Below are 18,887 nucleotides of genomic sequence, written 5' to 3'. Positions count from 1 at the left end.
CTTATCATCCTTCTGCAGTACGCTGGGGATACCTCGCCCGAAACTCCCGGGATGGGAACAGAAGGAATTAGCACGGCCCCGCTCCCCACCTTGGCAAACAGTGGCTCCCCGGAAAAGATCCAGGGGCAACCATCGCGGTTCTTCATCCCCACAAGACCGTCCTTCCACTCCTCACCACTGAGAACTTGGACAGCTCTTACGCTAAGTGCCCTTTTTGAGATATCTCTGTTTGCAATGCTGAAGTAGCCTACTCCACACTCCTTACAGGTTTTACATATAAAATGCTTATTTCTTCTTTGCTGATCGCCACCATGCGGTGGCCAGGTCTAATATCTTTTATATCTGGACTCATTCTGGATTTCATTACATTATTAGCTCTCAGGTCCCTACCCTGATGCAACTCACTATGTTTTCTGCTTGATATATAGCTGGTTTTACACCTGTCCTGTCCTACTGCATTGCCATATGTAGGTTTCAGCTTGTTTATCGAATTGCTTGGATGCTTTTGGGGGGGCGGCCCTGCTCCCCACCCCAATAGCCCGTTTCTATCTGTGTTCGGCGCTGGCCGACACCATATTGTGGTTCATGGGATTTTTTGATTGGTGTTTTCTGGCCCTCTGGGTCCATGGCCCCTCTAGGCGGACTCATGCATCTGCCAGGCGCCTTTGTTCCCTGCCCTTTTTTAATATGTGGCCGGGACCGGCGGATGCTGACTCCTCCCTACTTGCCATTAGGCGAGTATTCACCTTCTGGTTTACAGGTTGTTCTCTTTTTTCCTGGGTTTCATTTTCTAATGTTATGAAGGTGTTTTATGACCTTGTTTACCCTCTCCCATTCTTTGAATGTGACAGGCCAAAGATCAGATTTTGGATATGGATACTAGCGCACGGGCCATCTATTGGAGTTGGCTGTGTTCGGCTGATTTTGGATATGGGATCTTGCTTATTTAGAACTTTATATGGCTGTTAAAATACTATCATTTAATGTAAGGGGTTTAAACTCTAACAAGAAACTTAAACTAGCCCTTGGGGAGTTTAAGCACACAGCCCCAGATATTGTTTTCCTGCAGGAGACCCACTTTGACAACTCTGGTACCCTTAACTTTGCCTCCAAATTATATTCTCAAAGGTATCTTGCTAGCTCCCCGGGCAAGAAAAAGGCCGGTGTGGCAGTCCTCTTAAAGGACTCCCTTAAATTCACCCTGTCCCGCTCTATTATAGATTCTGAAGGGAGATATATTATTCTGAATGGCGCGGTGCAGGACGTTTCTGTTACATTGTGCAATATTTACACCCCCAACGCCAACCAAATACCCTTTATCAGTAGAGTATTGTCCCGCCTTCAAAATCTCGCCCACACCTTTTTGATAGTAGGGGGAGACTTTAACTTAACTTTCTCTCCCACTGGGGACAGGCATACCCTGTTTCGCTCCCAGCCTTCAGCGCAAGTGTCCAACCAATCCAGAGTAATTGAAACAACTCAGATGCAGTTGAACTGCAGACTTTCAGCTTTAATTCAGTGGGTTGAACAAAAAGATTGCATAAAAATGCGAGGAACTAAAGCCTTTTTTTACACAATCACTTCATTTCAGGGACTCAAAAGTAATTGGACAATTGACTCAAAGTCTATTTCATGGGCTGGTGTGGGCAATTTGTTTGTTATGTCATTATCAATTAAGCAGATAAGGCCTGTTGTTGATTTGAGGGGGGAGGGGGCTGGTTGTATGTGGAAGATTTTGCTGTGAACAGACAACATGCCGTCAAAGGAGCTCTCCATGCAGGTGAAACAAGCCATACTTAAGCTGCAAAAACAGAAAAAACCCATCCGAGAAATTGCTACCATATTGGGAGTGGAAAAAATCAACAGTTTGGTACATCATGAGAAAGAAACAAAGCACTGGTGAACTCAGCAATGCCAAAAGACCTGGACGTCCATGGAAACAACAGTGGTGGATAATGGCAGAATCATTTCCATGGTGAAGAGAAACCCCTTCACAACAGCCAACCAAGTGAACAACACTCTCCAAGAAGTAGGGGTATCGATATGCAAGTCTACAATAAAGAGAAGACTGCATGAAAGTAAATACAGAGGGTGCACTGCAAGGTGAAAGTCACTCATAAGCCTCAGGAAAAGAAAGGCTAGATTGGACTTTGCTAAAAAAAAATCTAAAAAAGCCAGCACAGTTCTGGAAAAACTTCTTTGGACAGATGAAACCAAGATCAACCTTTACCAGAACGATGGCAAGAAAAAAGTATGGAGAAGGTGGGGAACAGCTCATGATCCACAGCATACCACATTATCTGTAAAACATGGCGGAGGCAGTGTGATGGCTTGGGCGTGCATGGCTGCCAGTGGCACTGGGACACTAGTGTTTATCCATGATGTGACACAGGACAGAAGCAGCCAAATTAATTCTGAGGTGTTCAGAGACATACTGTCTGCTCAAATCCAACTAAATGCAGTCAAATTGATTGGGAGGCGTTTCATAATACAATGAAGTGGAATATTCTTAAATGGCCAAGTCAGTCACCTGATCTGAACCCAATTGAGCATGCATTTCACTTGTTGAAGACTAAACTTCGGACGGAAAGGCCCACAAACAAACAGCAAAAGAAAGCAGCTGCAGTAAAGGCCTGGCAGTGCATTAAAAGGAGGAAACCCAGCATCGGGTGATGTCCATGAGTTTAAGACTACAGGCTGTCATTGCCAGCAAGGGGTTTTCAGGGTATTAGAAATGAACATTTTATTTTCAGCTTTTTAATTTGTCAAATTACTGTTGAGCCCCTGAAATGAAGTGATTGTTTAAAAAAAAGGCTTTAGTTCCTCACATTTTTATGCAATCTTTTTGTTCAACCCACTGAATTAAAGCTGAAAGTCTGCAGTTCAACTGCATCTGGGTGTTTTATTTAAAATTAATTGTGGTAATGTACAGAACCAGGAAAAAAATGTCTCTGTCCAAATATTTATGGACCTAACTGTATACCTGAAAATTAATCATACTTACCTTAGGTACCACTGTCTTTCAGGAAATATTCCAGTGGAACAAAGAGCAGCTGCAATCTTGTGAGAAGAATCTCTTGCAATGAACAAGTATGTTCTTGTGAGATTTCACATTCTCTGCATTTCACAGGATTCTACCTGGAAGGATGGTGATGTCACACCCATCAATGCAGGTATGGTACATCCACTAAAAGTAGGTGATCTGGTGAAGGGGACAGGGGGGCATAGAGAGGTGAAAATTGCGTAGTGTAAAAAAAATGCTTTAACACTAAATAAAGCTTAATTAAAACATAAATGCAGGCTGTTTCACTGCCTACAAATTATTAGGCAAGTCTAGGAAACCATATGATTTTTAAACAGAAAATATGCAAATTATGAAAAAGCTCTAAATAGCAACTACTTTACTGCAGTAGCGGGTGAGCAATACACTGTAAATTACATAACTACATAGACTGGCTGAACACTTTTACTCACATTAGTATTGAGTGCTGTATGACCATTAGCTTTCATGCTAAGAGATTTTCTAGGGAATTCCTAAATTCTTTTTTCTTCACTTTTACTTTTACACCTCCATGTCTGTATTTCTTCTCTGTGCCACTGACCTTTGCAGCTGAATCCTATTATAGAACATCACATAGGGATTACCACATGACAGACATACAAATTCCCTCCCGTGTGGCACATCATATAAACTGATCACATCTATGCTATGAGCTATAAAACTTCCAGAATAGAGGCATGCAAGAGCTCATTGATGCAGTTCAGTCAGTTCTGTTTTATCTGTGCTTTGAAGTGGCAATTTGTCACGCACTGTAAAAAACAAAATTAGTACAATGATCAGGCTATGCAAGCTCTCTTAAACAACAAAAAAAAAAACAACTTGCCTGCCTTTTCCAAGCATTTAAATATACTTATCAGAGAAAAGAGTATTTTCTTCTTCTAAAGCAAACCTACCAATTATTATTACCTGCCTGGATGCAAAGCTGATTTTTTGGTATCAGTAGTTTCATTCACCTAAAACAAGCTTGCAGAAAACTGTGACAAGTTATGTGAAAATTAGCTAAACACTTGAGCTGCATGCTCATTCTGGGTCAGTGAATTAGAATGGAATAAAAGCAGAACACCAACCAGGTAAACTGCGTTATTTAGAAGTAGGTCAGAATTGGTAGCTTACATAGTCTCCCAGTAAAACACTGCACTGGGCATTAGTGTGCCATAATGGACTCATCGGTCTGAATGGGCTCTAATCTGTAAGTATCAGATATCACTTATTTTTGGCAAAATAAACTAAAATAAGCACAGAAAAACATACATTTTTGGAATATGTTTACACCACCCTATAATCAAGAGAGGTTACAGTAAAACTACATTGAAAGGTCAATTTACTGAAAAGATGATTTTTACTTATAAGTGTCCCGAGAGACTGAGTAAGTGTTTTGTGCGTGTCTTAAAAAACGTCATTACAAATACTAAATTCACACTAGTGGTAAGATGAGACAAAAATGTCACAGGTTTCAACCCTATTCAACTTAAATGTTAAAAATTGTTTTGACTTTGGCCTCTAGTACCCAATACCTAAACTTATATAGTATAAGTTTGATAGTTTTGCTGCCAAGAGCTTAGCCAGCCTTTTTTTTTTTTGTTTTCCAACTAAAAAGATAAGATCAAAGCAGGAGGGATAATTTTTTGATATAAGTAAGCTCCTAATGTCAAGGCTCCACAGGGCAAAGTGGTGGACCCACTGTGCCACCAACCCAGTGGGTCGGGACGTGTACTGGGCGCAGGGTCTAAGCAGTAGTTTGGTCTTCTACAGAGCCTCTAGAGGTGGGGATGTTGTGCAGCAACTGCTGCCAGGTTGCGGCCCCCATGCCCACCAAGGCAGGTGACAGCCGACTGACAGGAAACAACAATGTAGTACCAGAGCAAAATCCGAAAGAGTAGTCGAACGAGACGAAGGTCAGGACAGGCAATAAACAAGAGTAGTCAGGAAACAAGCCAAAGGTCAGGACAGGCAGCAAACATGGGATGTCAGGAAACAAGCCAGGGTAGGTGGATGGATAGCACAGGAACAATATGCACTGTATTGCTGTATAGGCACTGGAGCTGTAGAAACTCGGGAGTAGAACCACAATAAACTCCTTTGTCCAGGCAACTTCCTGTTGCCAGGTCGCTTCCCCAAAGGGGATGTCAGGTGATAAGTGTAGGTCATGTGAGCCGCAGATACCAATCCCACCAGCAGAGGGTGTGCAGGTGTTATTCAGATGCCTGCCAGGAGGGTGAGCCAGAAGAAGGCACAGATGCCCTAGACCTGCGGGAATCTGTGACACCTAAACTTTGCCAAGTTACCTGACTATAAGAGAATTTTTGATGATAAATATTTTTGTGTGTCTTATTTCTGATAGATAAAATTTCATTTGAAAGGGGTAGCACAATACCATATGTATTGTATAATTTAATATTTTAAGCAGTAATGAATTGCTTGTTTGGAATCGCTCAGTTCAGATGGATCACACACTATGCAGGGCACCCATTAGAAACAGACAGATTTGAGAGACTGCTTTGTCAGATGCACTGGCAACACAAATGCAACAGATTAATATGAGGTGACATGCTCAACAGATTCAGGTTTCAAAAGCACGCAAATATTGATCCAGTGCTGCCCTACTTCAGAAACATGCAGCTTCAGCATAATTTGTGATGTTTCAAAGGTGAACATAAAATGAAAAGACAGAAATAAAAAGTTTAAATAGGAAAACCAAAGGTTTCAATTGTTACAAGAAAAACAAGTGGGAGTACCCTGATTTGGAATCAGCAAGACGACCTGTGCAGCATGATGCTGATGTTCCCAGACCAGTGTTTAGTACACTCCCTGATATTCCTGTATCTGACATGGAGGATATACAGGGTTTGGAGTGTAATCCAGGAGTTAGCAGTGGAAGTGAATATGAAGGAAGTGTTTCATCAAACCAGCAGTTTCAGAAGAGCTCAATGATTTAATACATGACTTAAGTCTGTCAAAACAAGCATCTGAACTTTTAGCATCCAGGTTAAAAGAAAAGAACTGTCTGAGACCAGAAGTTAAAATAACGGTTTATAGAACAGGAGAAGTGACACTTCTACCATATTTCAATGAAGATTGAGACTGAACGATGAACAAGGACAGTGATAGCTTCAAATATATTTGTAGATTCTTCTCTGGATTAAGTACTGAAAAATTAAAAGAATTTCTCAGAAATCTTTGATGGACCCCCGATTTGGAAACTGATAATTTATTAAAATTTCACAAGTTACATGACTGATACTGAAGCTTCTGCCTGGCACAGCTATATCATGGTTGTCAAGAACTTCTTGGGTAACCATAAAGCTCAAAATTATGAAGAACTGGTACAAAACTTGTTCTTAAACTTTAAAAATTAGGGTGCTACTATGAGCATAAAGGTACACAATATCCATAGCTTTTTGCTAAAATTTTCAGAAAACCTTGGCGATTTCAGTGAGGAACAAGGGTAGAGGTTCCATCCAGATATAAAGATGATGGAAGAAAGGTATCAGGGCAGATGGGATAGACACATGATGGCAGACTACTGTTGGAGCCTTCAACGTGATTGTCCCGATCATCAGCATAAAAAGGAAATCATACAAACTGAGTTTTTCAATTACTTATTTGTGATTAGTTCTGTACATATACTGAATATAGAATATATTGACATTAGGTATTTCAAAAATTTAATTTTGTATAAGTAGGCATATCTAGGTAAATTTTGCTTAATTTTCACGTTACATTAGTTTTCTATGAGGTTATTATTGAGGTCATTATTTCAAAAACTGGGGCCAATCCAGCAAAACCAATACCATATTTGGAATCTGTGCATCAAACATAACCTAATATGACTTTAATCTGTTTGGCAGGAAAATGTTTGTTGACCAGTGTTATAGAAAAGTATTCTCCCCAGAATTTTCTTTTTTAATTAGGTAGGGAGAAGCTGTAGGTGGGGGGTGGAAGTAAACTGCAAACATATTACCAATTAAAGTTACTACTTAAAGTAAGAATAGAGCAGGCCTTCAAGATTTACTGCTATTATTTTTGTATATTTCTACTTTTCTTTAAAATACATGGGATATAAGGATTTAAAAAATAAATATTAAAGGTCTATGTGGTATGGCATTTACTTAAAGGTATGCTCTGCTTAGCCTCCCCACAGAAGGTTCATTTTTTATAGTCAAGCTATGCATTGATAGCCGTTGAGAGTCCACGGCAAGTGGACGTTGAGAGGGTACATGGCAATCAGACTCACTCCATTTGAACACTAGATAACAAATAAGGGAAACGACTGCAATTTATTTTAAAGCAAAAGGGGCCACCCTGGTTAAAAATATGTTCTTGCTGAAATTACTTACAATTTAGTTGACCCTATTCCTAGTTGACCACGAACATTTAAGGAATTATAGGTGTTCTTCTACATGGCAGTCAGTAAAATGCCTTTGCCCTGATGGTCTTTGGGAAAAAAATGCCTTTTACTTTACTGGTTGTCAGTGAAAAAATGTCTTTTACATTAGCAATTTCTATATAAATTGTCATTGATTTCCTTACACTGATAGTGAAAATGAGCAAAAGGATGCCATAATGGTGATTAGCGGAAAAAATGTTAAATACATTGGTGGTCAGTGAAAGGATGCCCCTTACTATGGTAACCAGTGGGGAAAAGTGCCTCTTACATTGATGGGCAGTGGAAAACTGCAAATTTTTTTCTATTACCCAACACTGTAAGGGGCATCCTCATAACTCTACACTTTTGTTAAGGACATTCTTCCTGACTATATTTTTAGGAGCCATGTTTCATCCTACTGACACCAATGTTAGATAGAGGTATTCTTCTTTCTAACACTAATGTAAGAATCATATTAGTCTTTTACTAACCCCCCACATGTAAGAAAGAGAAAATGCTTCTTACATTGGTGGTCAGTGGGAATAATGATAACATAGGTGTTTTTTCCTAGCTAGTGCATGGAGTCACTTGAACAAGGAAATAGGTAAAAAAAATCCAAAATCTGATCATCCCCAGCAGAGGGCGCATGCGTGGACCAGGTGGATGTTAGAGTCTGGAGACGGCTCCTCTCAACACCGGGATGAACAAGGCTGTAGCGGTCACATCAGGCGGCGGTTCTGGCTCCGGGGGGCTCCCTGAGTGAAGAGCAATGTAAAGAGAGGCTTGCAGTAGGAGAACGCAGATGCCGACCCATGGTAAGAGCCAGCAGCAGCGTGTGATAACACAGGCAGCCTCAACATGCAGGAAAGCCAAGATGGCAGATTCCTCCCCCCACATGTGTCAGGAGAGAAGTGCTCCAGTGAACCAGAGTTGTATACAGGAAGCCTGCCTTCAACACCAGCATCAGTTGTGCAACATCAGTTTTCAGGTCCAGAAAGCCTTTTGGAAAAAATTCAATTAATGTTGAATATGGCAATGGAAAGTACTACCAAAAAAACTACAGAGCATTTTACAAAGAAGCTAAGAGAGTTGGGCGAGCGTACAGTAAAACTAGAGGGGCAAGTAGATGATGTTACCACTGTCCTAGAGGGGCATGAAGAGTATATTGAGTATTTAAAACAGGAGGTAGAGCTTTTACATCATAAAATGGAGGATTATGAGAATAGGGCCCGCCACTCTAACCTTCGTATACGTGGTTTACCAGAAAGTGTAATTGATCTTAATACAACAGTGATTGCCCTTTTTGGTGAAATATGTCCTGAGATAGCGGTGGAAAAGTTAGAATTGGATCATGCAGACCACACATTAGTAACACCAAAAGTTGATGGTCCATCAAGGGATATTGTGGCTAAATTGCATTACCCTTATGTTAAAGATCTGATAACGAAGGCAGCCAGAAAGAAGAAGCCCCTTGTTTTTCAAGGTCATAATTACCAACTTTTATGGACTTGGCTCCAGTAATGATATTGCGTCGCAGAGAGATGATACTATTTCTCCAGATGCTACAGAACCAGCAGATCCCTTACAGATGGGGTTCCCCTTTTAATTGTTATTTATATATGGGGGCAAGTTACAAGTCATCTCTTTGCCAGAGGAGGCCAGAAATCAGTTTCATGAAATGGGTCTTTATGAGATGTGATCAATATGAGAAATCAGGCCATGTGGAAAATCCTAATCCTCATATCACGAATATCTGAAGTACACCAGCAAAAGAGGACTAAAGCTACGTACACACGTCAGATTTTTATCGCCCGATAATCGGCATCGGCCAATTATCGGGCGAAAATCTGCCGTGTGTACAGTCAGTGTCGTCCATCGTCCGGACGACCGACCTGCCGGATCCACGGACGATGGATGACAGCCGATCGTAATGAAAGTGAAGGGGAGAGCGCACAGCAGGGTGCCGCTCCGTCGCTCTCCCCCTCCCCTCTCCATAGAGCATGAACGGTGCTGTATGTACAGCACCGTTCATGCATCGTGCACTCCCTTGTCGTTGGAAAGGATCGTGAAAGATCCTTTCCAACGACAAAAATTGGCAGTGTGTACGCAGCTTAAGGAGCGTAAGGCCACAGATTCACTTAAACGCCTGAGATTCTCTCAGAGCAACATATATTATTTAATAAATTTTTTGCTTTTATGTTTTTTTTAGGGGTTATGGAAATAATGTTGGCCCATAATGTATGCTTCTTTTTAAATAGATATAATGTTCTGATAAGCCTGGATACAAATCTACTAGCTTACTTGGGATACTTGGAAGTACTTATTTGTACTTATTTGGAGAAAATTTTTTATTTTTTTTAGCTAGTTAAACACTTGGAGAATTGCTTGATGTTATTCAGTATTTATTGTTGTGCCTTGGTCCTGGTGTAGAAGTCACTGCTCATCCTTGCACGTCACCAGGGATACCTGCCGCCACTTAATTGGGGGTTATGACTGATAACATTTTTGGGGCGACAGAAAAAATTCTGTCTTCTCTTGTTTATTTTGCCTTTTTTTTATTATCAGAGAGGGTGGATGCAGTGCGAGAGCAGGTCTCCGCTCTACACACCTTGGACGTATAAATGATGTGTCTAGTGTTTTGTTTGTCTGGTGTCTCCCCTGTCTTAGTCTGTATCTTTCCCCCTTTTATTTTTGGTGTAGGGCAGGCGGCATACTGTACAAATGTTTGCGACAGGAACAGGGTACGTATGAATAAGTGTTTGGAAAATATTGAGAAATGGTAATCTCAATACTCTCTTTTAATGTACAAGGCCTTAATTCCCCAGTTAAAATATCTCAAGCATTTCACTACTTTCATACACATAAAGCAGATGTAATATGTCTACAAGAGACACACTTCTCTGCTTTTTCCTGTCCAAAATATTTTCATGCGGCCTATCCTACTGGACTAATGCAGCAGTAGAACGTAGAGGGGTGCTTTTTGGTTTTAGGAAAACAGTGTCATTTCAACTGGACAGAGGAGTGGTGGATGAAGATGGCCGGTATTTAATATTGGTTGGAACATTAAAAGTACGCTAAAGTGACATTGGTGTCCTACTATGCTCCCAATGATAATCAATTGCGTTTTTTTGAACAGCTGATGACTTTGTTGCACAAAAATGCACAAGGCTATTTGATGATGTGTGGTAATACAAATGTTCCACTAATACCAAGTATGGATAAGAACAAAACATCTATGGATTCTTTTGTATCTGGGGATGCTACAATATCAAATAAATTGCTGGATCTGGTTAGATCTGAAAAATCTGAAAATCTATCAGATATGTGGAGGGAATTACACCCTAAAGAAATGGAGTACACATATTTTTCTGTACAGCATCTATTGCTGGAAATAGGCTGAGGTACTCAGAAAGACGCCCAAATACATATAGACCTAGGGTCAATGGGATTTAACCCACTAGTAATCCAATGTATATATTGCAGGAATTTTATAAACATCTGCAAAAACCCCTTGTTCTTTTGATAAGAGAGCTCTCGAAACATTTTTTCAGTCTATAAACCTTTCAAAAATTACCGCTAGTAGACTGGAAATTATGGAAGCCCCTATTACTTTGTCAGAAGTGGCCAAAGCTATTGGGGATCCTAAACCCAATAAGAGACCAGGACCTGATGGGTTCACAGCGGTATATTATAAAAAATACCAGCAAATATTAGGACCTTACCTGGTGGAGACATTGAATGGGATTTTGAAGGGGGAAGCCCTTGATTCAAGCATGTTGGAAGCAGCCATATGTTACCAAAGCCTTCTACCGATGTGATGCATTGGTATAATTATAGGCTGATCTCTCTTCTTAATTAGGACTCAAAGATTTTGGCGACAATCTTTGAGTCCCGATGGAAGGTGGTATAGGCGATTTAGTGTTGGCTGACCAAACGGGTTTTATACCCAGACGGCAAGCGGGGGACAGCATAAGGAAGATATTGCATCTAATCCAACAAGGTAAACAAAATAAGACCACAGCTTTTTTGCTGAGCCTGGTTATAAGCAAAGTGTTTGACTTAGTATTATGGCCATATCTAATATCACTAATAAACAAATGCGGCTTTGGATCAAACTTTTGTAAATGGGTATCCTCACTGTATGACTCCCCTAAGGCATTTATACAATAGGCAGGGGCACTAGGCAGGGTTGCCCACTGTCGCCACTGCTTTTGCACTGGCAGTAGAACCCCTGGCTATAGCCATTCGAAATCATGTTGACATTCAGGGTATAGAGATGAATAGGGAACAACATAAACTCTGCCTTTTTGCAGACGATATCCTCTTAAGTCTGAGGAATCCAATGGTAACTTTGCCCTATTTGATGAAGGCAATGGAAGGTTTTCAGGTCTTCTCGGAGCTTCAGTTAAATAGCTCAAAATGTAAGGCTCTTAATAATAATCTATCAATGGAAGTGGTAAAATTGCTTAAAGAATCTTTTCCCTCCCTTCCCTGGGAGTCAAAAAGACTTAGCTATCTGGGTATATATATCCCCCCATCATATGTTCTTTTGTATAATGTTAATATCCCTGATTTGGTGAAACACCCTCGTTTATTAGAAACATAGAAATGCTATCAAATCTCATGGTTGGGTCATATAGCTTCCATAAAGATGTCCAGGCTACCAACATTCTTATATTCTATAAGAGTTCTTCCATTAGCTATGCCTAATCATGTCCTAAAAATGCCACATGGTAAAATGTTAGAATATATTTGGGGGGCAAAACGCCCATGAGTCCCTGGACATACTTTAAATCGATCCAGGAATTTGGGCGGCCTGTCGGTGCCACATTTGAGTTCATAATATAAAGCTGCCCAAGTTACTCCTTTCTTACAATATCATACCTAAAAAAAATATTTCTAAATGGGTTTCCATTGCAAAAACAGTGGTGGCACCAATATCAGTAGAAACATTACTTTGGATTCCAGAAGTACAATGGCACCATATTACCAACCCAATACTAAGACATACACTAAAAACATGGGATTCTATTAAACATATGGGGGGCCTTATGTCTGGTTATAGCTCACTAAGCTCTATAATTGGGAACCCTTTGTTTCCCCCTGGTCTGGAGGAACCGAGGTGTTTCTCCTGGTGGGTAGAAAAGGACCTATATAGAATTTGTCATTTTACTAACTTGGCAGGGATTCTTTCTTTTAGTGAGATTAGAGAAAAATATGAAGCCCCACAGGAGGAACTTTTTAGGTATCTTCAGATCAGGCATTTCATACAAACTAGGCAGAGATTAGCAGCTGGAACTTAGAATATGACGTGGTTTGAGAGACTGTGTGTACAGAAGGTACGAAGGTAAAAGGAGTTTTATCAGCTCTGTATAATACTTTAGTTCAGAAAAGTATGGCAATACCATCTTATATTGTCACGGTCCCTCCCGTGACTGAGGTTAGAAGATCTGAGAGACTGGCACGTGAGGTTATCTGTCTTTTTGCTTTCACCTGTTTCAGTGTTGTTGTTGGTTATGACCACACCTCTGGTCTCAGCTGCAGCTTGTTATCATTACTATTCCTCTATTTAGCCTGGCCTTACTCTTCAGGTCATGTGGTTGATATTCTCTGCTTGGAGGTGGAAGAGCTGGTGTATGGTCCTCTCCTGAGTTCCTGCTCATCCATTTTCTATTGAAGATAAGTTTACTTCTCTTTGTATTTTGGTTTTTACCCTTTGCTTGTTGTTACTAGGCCTCAGGGAAAAGCTGGTTCGTTCATCTGGGAAGGAACCAGTAGTCTCATACCCTGTGACTACTCCTAGGGCATTTCAGGGCTCCTAGGGTCTAGGTTCTGGTGTATAAATCCTCCCACCTTCAGGGTCTATTCATATTGACAGGAGTCAGGGCTAGATTTAGAGTTTCGGTAGGTGGTGACCATTTCCCTCTCCCCAGTTTGGAGGTCTAGTCCCTTGTCATTATCTTCCTGTTTTCATTCTGGTGTCCCTCCTATTATTATTATTATTATTATTAAACGGGATTTATATAGCGCCAACATATTACGCAGCGCTGTCTTCTCCCCCCTTATCCAGTGATATATATATCCAAATATGGGCAGATATGGGCATATTACTGGAACAGGAAGATTGGAATCAGATATGGTCTACAGTGGCCGATAGTAGCATTAACGCTTCAGTGGTGGAAACTAATTATAAACTAATGTTAAGATGGTACATGGTCCTATCTGCACTTGCTAAGTTTCAGCTGACCTGTATGGCTAAATGCTTTAGGGGATGTAATACAGCAGGAACTCTCTCTCACATATGGTGGGAGTGTCCTAAAAAATTTTGGATGAGAGTATGTCAAATAGGACTTGGATTGGATTGGAGTGGATTGCGCATTTCCTATAAAAAATGGCAGAGGCACATCTGTGTTTGAAACCATTGTTCTGTACTAATGGTTATTTTAAATTGTTAATGTATCTGTTCTCTTCAGCCAAAATGGTTTTGGCTAAAGCATGGTCGTCTAAAATCCCCAATGTGCAACAAGTTAAGAATAAAATGTCCCGGTTTCTAGTGAATGAAAAGATGAGAACGATATTGACTGCTTCCGTTCCTAAATTCCAAAAAAATATGGTCAACAAGGATTGAGCATTACATGAATAATGGCTGGGATCGGTCAATGTTGACCATATAGTTACATCATTGATTAATTAGGTTGTAACATATGTTCCCTTTTCATATGTGGGATTGTTAGCCTGCCCTCCGTCCTCCCTCCTTTCTTTGGTCTTTGTGTTTTAGTGTTGTCGATGTTATATGTAATATGATAAGATTATTTAGGTATATATGTCATGTTTAACTGAGTGGCACTAAAGGTATGCTACAATTAGATAAAGTAAAAATAGGAAAAAAATAGGAAAATACGCAGTGTTACAAGCATAAGATAAAGTGGAAAAGAAAGGTGAACCCTTATTGCATTCCCAAGACTATGGGAGTAATGAAGATTGAAACAATATGGAATGAAAAATTGTTAAAAGATGAAGTATGGAAGGCTCTTTTCTCTCTCTCCATATATCACTGACATATGATTTGGATGAGAACTCACAGGTCACAGTTTGTTGTTTTTTTTAGGATGGAATCACTAAATAGAAGAAGTGTTTGTATATATATATATGGAGGGAAAGGTATTAATCCTTTTTTTCTCCTCCTAATAATAAATTAACTACACGTTTGTTTTGGGTGAGATAATAGGTAAAGGGTTATAGTAGATAATTTTGTCACTGTGGAGGGGGTGGGAGTGGGGAAGCAGTCGACAATACAAAAATCTAAAATCCAAAAAGAAGAATTATGACAAGTCCTGCACTACAGTCCTGGAGCTTAGTATACTGCTTCAATAAAAAGATAAATATAGAAACAACATTAGAGCATACATAAGTATAACAGGCTGAAAACAACATCAATGACCTAGTATGACTGAAACAAAAAAATACATTAGGGCTACTACTAATATTTTAAATGTTCTTAGAAATTTATTTTTTGTAGGAAAGGAAGAATACAATTGTGGAGTTTTTTTATGCTTTTTTTTGCTTTGTATAATTTTTGCAATTATTGAAAAAAATATTCAGTTGACCAATATGCTAACCAACATCCCCAGTTATCAAATTAATTATTTATTTGTTATTCTATTTTTAAGGCTGCTAGCTGTCTAGCATTCTTGCAGATTTAAAGTCTTAAAAACTTTTTCAGTAATGCATGTCAGGGACGCTGATTTCACTTGCTGCATTTTTAAATTAGGTCATAAAATAATGAGGTCAGAAGAACAGTATGATAACCATGTAACTAGCATTTCCAAAGGAAGGGTGGAATTGCAAATTCCCATAATTTTCTCAGCACAGGTTCTCAACATCTTTTTAACTAGACACATTAGATAGAATAAACCACTACTGTCTGCTTTACCCTCTGCAATGAAGAAATGGAAGCTGCATTTGTCTGGGATAACCTTGATAAAGAGAATCAGTCTTTCGTCCATCATATTCAAGTCTCTGCCATGTAGACACAAATCAGAATAAATAATGGAATTAAGTAACAGTACAAGGTTAGTGTATTTGGCAGCTGTATTATTTAAAGACTCAATGTATATTACATTTAGATAAAACATTATCCTGAAGAAATGCATTTATTAATTAATAACATAAGATGTCCCAATGTTTATTGATAGCAGTGCTCTTTTCTCTCAAAGGGTAATCAGGTCAATAAAAAGTGTAATGCTAAAAATACCAACACAAAACATAAAAACATAAAGTGGCTACATAGTATTATGGTGCTGATATATATTTATATATAAATGTCGTTAACACATAAATGTGCAAACCCTGTTCAAAAAAAAAAAACAGATCAATATATCACAGAAGACTGTGAATTGGTACTTTTGCGGGTTTTAATTATGTTTTTTATTAAACATATACCTAGGTACAGAAAGTCCAGTCCAGTAAAAACAGAAATCACCATTTTAAGGTAGTTTGTCAAAACTAGTAAATAAAACAAGTAACTTTGAATTCTCTCTTGCAATTTATTTGCGGTTATAGATGGTTATCTATGGCTGTTACAAATTGCTGTTGTGTGATGATCATCAACAGTTGAACTTATTAGCATTGCAATTATTCTGCTAGCTTCAAATGTGGCAAAAAGGCAATTGTTCAGCAATTGAGCTATACATCATTGTAACTGTTGACGCACCAACCTTTTAACCAACAACCAACAAAAATGGTCAAAGTGAACATTTTGTTGCTGCTACATACAGTGATACTTCGGCTAACAAAGGGAATTAGTTCCGGAATCACATTTGTTAGCTGAAATCTTTGTTAGCCGAAACGTGATTTCCCATCAGTTTCAATAGAAAATCATTTCATTTGTTCTGGATGCTGCCACAATTTAAAGATAATTTTTTTTAAAAATAGTAAAAAGCACAATATAAAAGGTCATAAATTTACCAAAGGCTGAGATGAACAGCTTTCCAAATGGAACAGTCTCAACATATTATTAGGCAGCGTGGTGTCAGTTACTGTATAAATCCTCATTGTGAGTTAATCACAAACAAAGCAAAAAAAAAAACTTTATGGAGCCTAGACATTCATTAACTTCTTGAGCAAGCTGTTCTTTGATATGCAAATAGAAACAACTGCAGATTTTGTCTTGGTCATTAAAAAGTTACAAGAGGTTGCAGAAGAACTCACCCCCCTAAAATCACCCACAACCTCAGCTGTGTTTAGCCAAAGATTTTTTCTGCAAGTTATGCACGGGAGCCTCAACTTGGCAGTTTCCCGCAGTGTAACATCCTTACCTCTAGAAGCTCTGGTGAAGACCGGGCAGCTGCTTAGACTCTGCGCCCCATGCATGTGTGTGCCAACTGAGCTTGTGACATGGAGAGTCCACCATCCTGCCCTGTGGCAGTGTGACATATGTCAGGGGGAGACTTGGAATTTGAGGGGTGGGGGGAAGATGGCGAGTTTGGTTTTATTCAGGTTAAGTTTCAGAAATCGGTCAGACATCCATGATGAGATGGCTGACAGGCAGCATGAATCCTTATCTAGGACTGAGGGAGACAAGTCAGGGGTGGACACATAGATTTGAGTGTGAAGAAAGGGGTTTGAGACTACCAAGTGGGGAAGTGTACAGCGAAAAGAGAACCGGTCCAAGGACTGACCTTTGGGGAACACCAACAGGGAGGAGAGTGGGAGAGGAGGGATTACCATTGAAAGAAACTTGAAAGAAGCAGTCAGACAGATAGGAAGGACACCAAAAAAAGACAGTGTCACTGATACTGATGTCATGTTCTCTGCATGGCTCAGGATGGCTCACCAAAAATAAAAGAGTAAATGGACCCTGCACATCCCATGACAATTGAGAAGATTAAAAAATTCAGAAAAAATATTAAAAAACAGGAAAAAAAGGGCCGCAAGAAGCTTGACGCAAGGCTTTAACAATAACACTGTCCTTTACTGTTCACACAGAAAGAAATTCACTTTTATTGCTAAGCTTATTTTTTATTATTTAGTAACCAAGCCAAAGTAACTGAAGCCAACACAGGCAGCTTTGATTTGTTTCATCCTTCATAGATTCCATCTTCAAGTTTACAGGATTTCTCTACCAACCCATGAGTTAGGTTACTGTTATAAAAACGTGGCAATTAAACTAAGCTGCTTCATCCTCTTAACAGATAACAACAACAACGAAAAACACTGTTGCCAATAAATATCCATGACCATAAAGGGCTTGTGGAGGTGATGGTCAAAACTATAACCAATAGTTATTTTGGAAAACTAATACAGGTTGACATTCACAAATCCGGCAACCTGAGGTGAGGCGGATTTTCGAACATTCCAGATTTTTGACGGTTATACTCACCTTCACACACAGGCCAGGCCTAGTGTAGCAAGCAAGACCTAACAGGTGTTTCTGCAGAACAGCGTCATCTAAATGTAAGTGGCCAAACAGTGTACTACAGTGCCTGTATTGAAAATGCGCTTAGAAATTCATGCTGGGAAAGTGAAGAAAACCGGATTATCGATGGCCGGATTTTCGATTGTCAACCTGTATATATATGATCAGTGGGTTGAATTTGGGATTTCTGACATCTTTTAGTTTAGCTTTTTATTTAACTAACACAAAATGATGATTCCATGGGCCAGTAGATCCAAGACCTAACTAGATAACATTTAGTTTGCTAAATCACTGTGTACTACAAACAGCTGCCATGTTTTTTTTCCCACAAACTTGTGTTTCCATTTTTTTAAATCTTGCTTTCATGTTAGTGAGCTAATTTCCTCCTGCTACTTGTGAATGATGACTTGCTTCAGCAGGGGCTGCAATTCATTGTTCCAACTCAGATTCTGATGGTGAAAACAACTGACCATGCCCGCGCAGTGTGTGACAGTATGTTCTCTCCCACATGTCTAAACGCTAAAGTGCAGGAAAAACACTTGGCCAAAGTTTTCTAACTCTGCAACCTCTTTGATAAATGTAAGAATTAGTCTGTTTGGGACATTGTATTGGATAACAGAAGACAATGAGGACATTTTAAAATGTAAAGTGCAAAAAAAAAAAAATGTTAAACATGCATCACATTTAAAAGAAAAATGCATATGTTGTTATTTAAATTATCAACTACGGCTGTAATAGCCATATGCCGTAAAGACATAATAAAGAGTAAAAAAGTGCGGCTTCACCTTAAAAATATGGCTATTTAGGTAATCTGTTTATGTCATGTACTGATACACTGCATGTATTAGCAATGTATTGAATAATCCAAGTCCAAAGCCATGTAATTTAAAATATACAAATTGTCATGGGTATTCAAAAACACAGTTTCTAATCTGCAGGGAAACAGCAAATCTATTTACAAAAGGAAATTCAGCTATATTTATATATAAAAAAGGACTGATTCTAAAAAAACATGTTGCTGTAGAACACCAGATACAAGCAGA

At 39.3% G+C, this 18,887-nt stretch overlaps 1 long non-coding RNA gene across 1 annotated transcript; it reads right to left on the bottom strand.

The window, feature by feature from the left end:
* Positions 1-2,914: 2,914 nt before the first annotated feature.
* Positions 2,915-15,447, bottom strand: LOC140328949 (uncharacterized). Its single transcript, XR_011920370.1, has 3 exons — positions 15,361-15,447; positions 3,475-3,810; positions 2,915-3,202 (listed from the first exon to the last, which is right to left on the bottom strand). It is a non-coding gene; the product is annotated as an uncharacterized lncRNA (long non-coding RNA).
* Between the last annotated feature and the right edge of the window lie 3,440 nt (positions 15,448-18,887).

This window comes from Pyxicephalus adspersus, chromosome 4 (assembly GCF_032062135.1).
Source record: "Pyxicephalus adspersus chromosome 4, UCB_Pads_2.0, whole genome shotgun sequence".
Lineage (NCBI taxonomy): Eukaryota > Metazoa > Chordata > Amphibia > Anura > Pyxicephalidae > Pyxicephalus > Pyxicephalus adspersus.
Note: the sequence above shows the minus strand (reverse complement) of the source record. Positions and strands in the feature narration are given on the sequence as shown.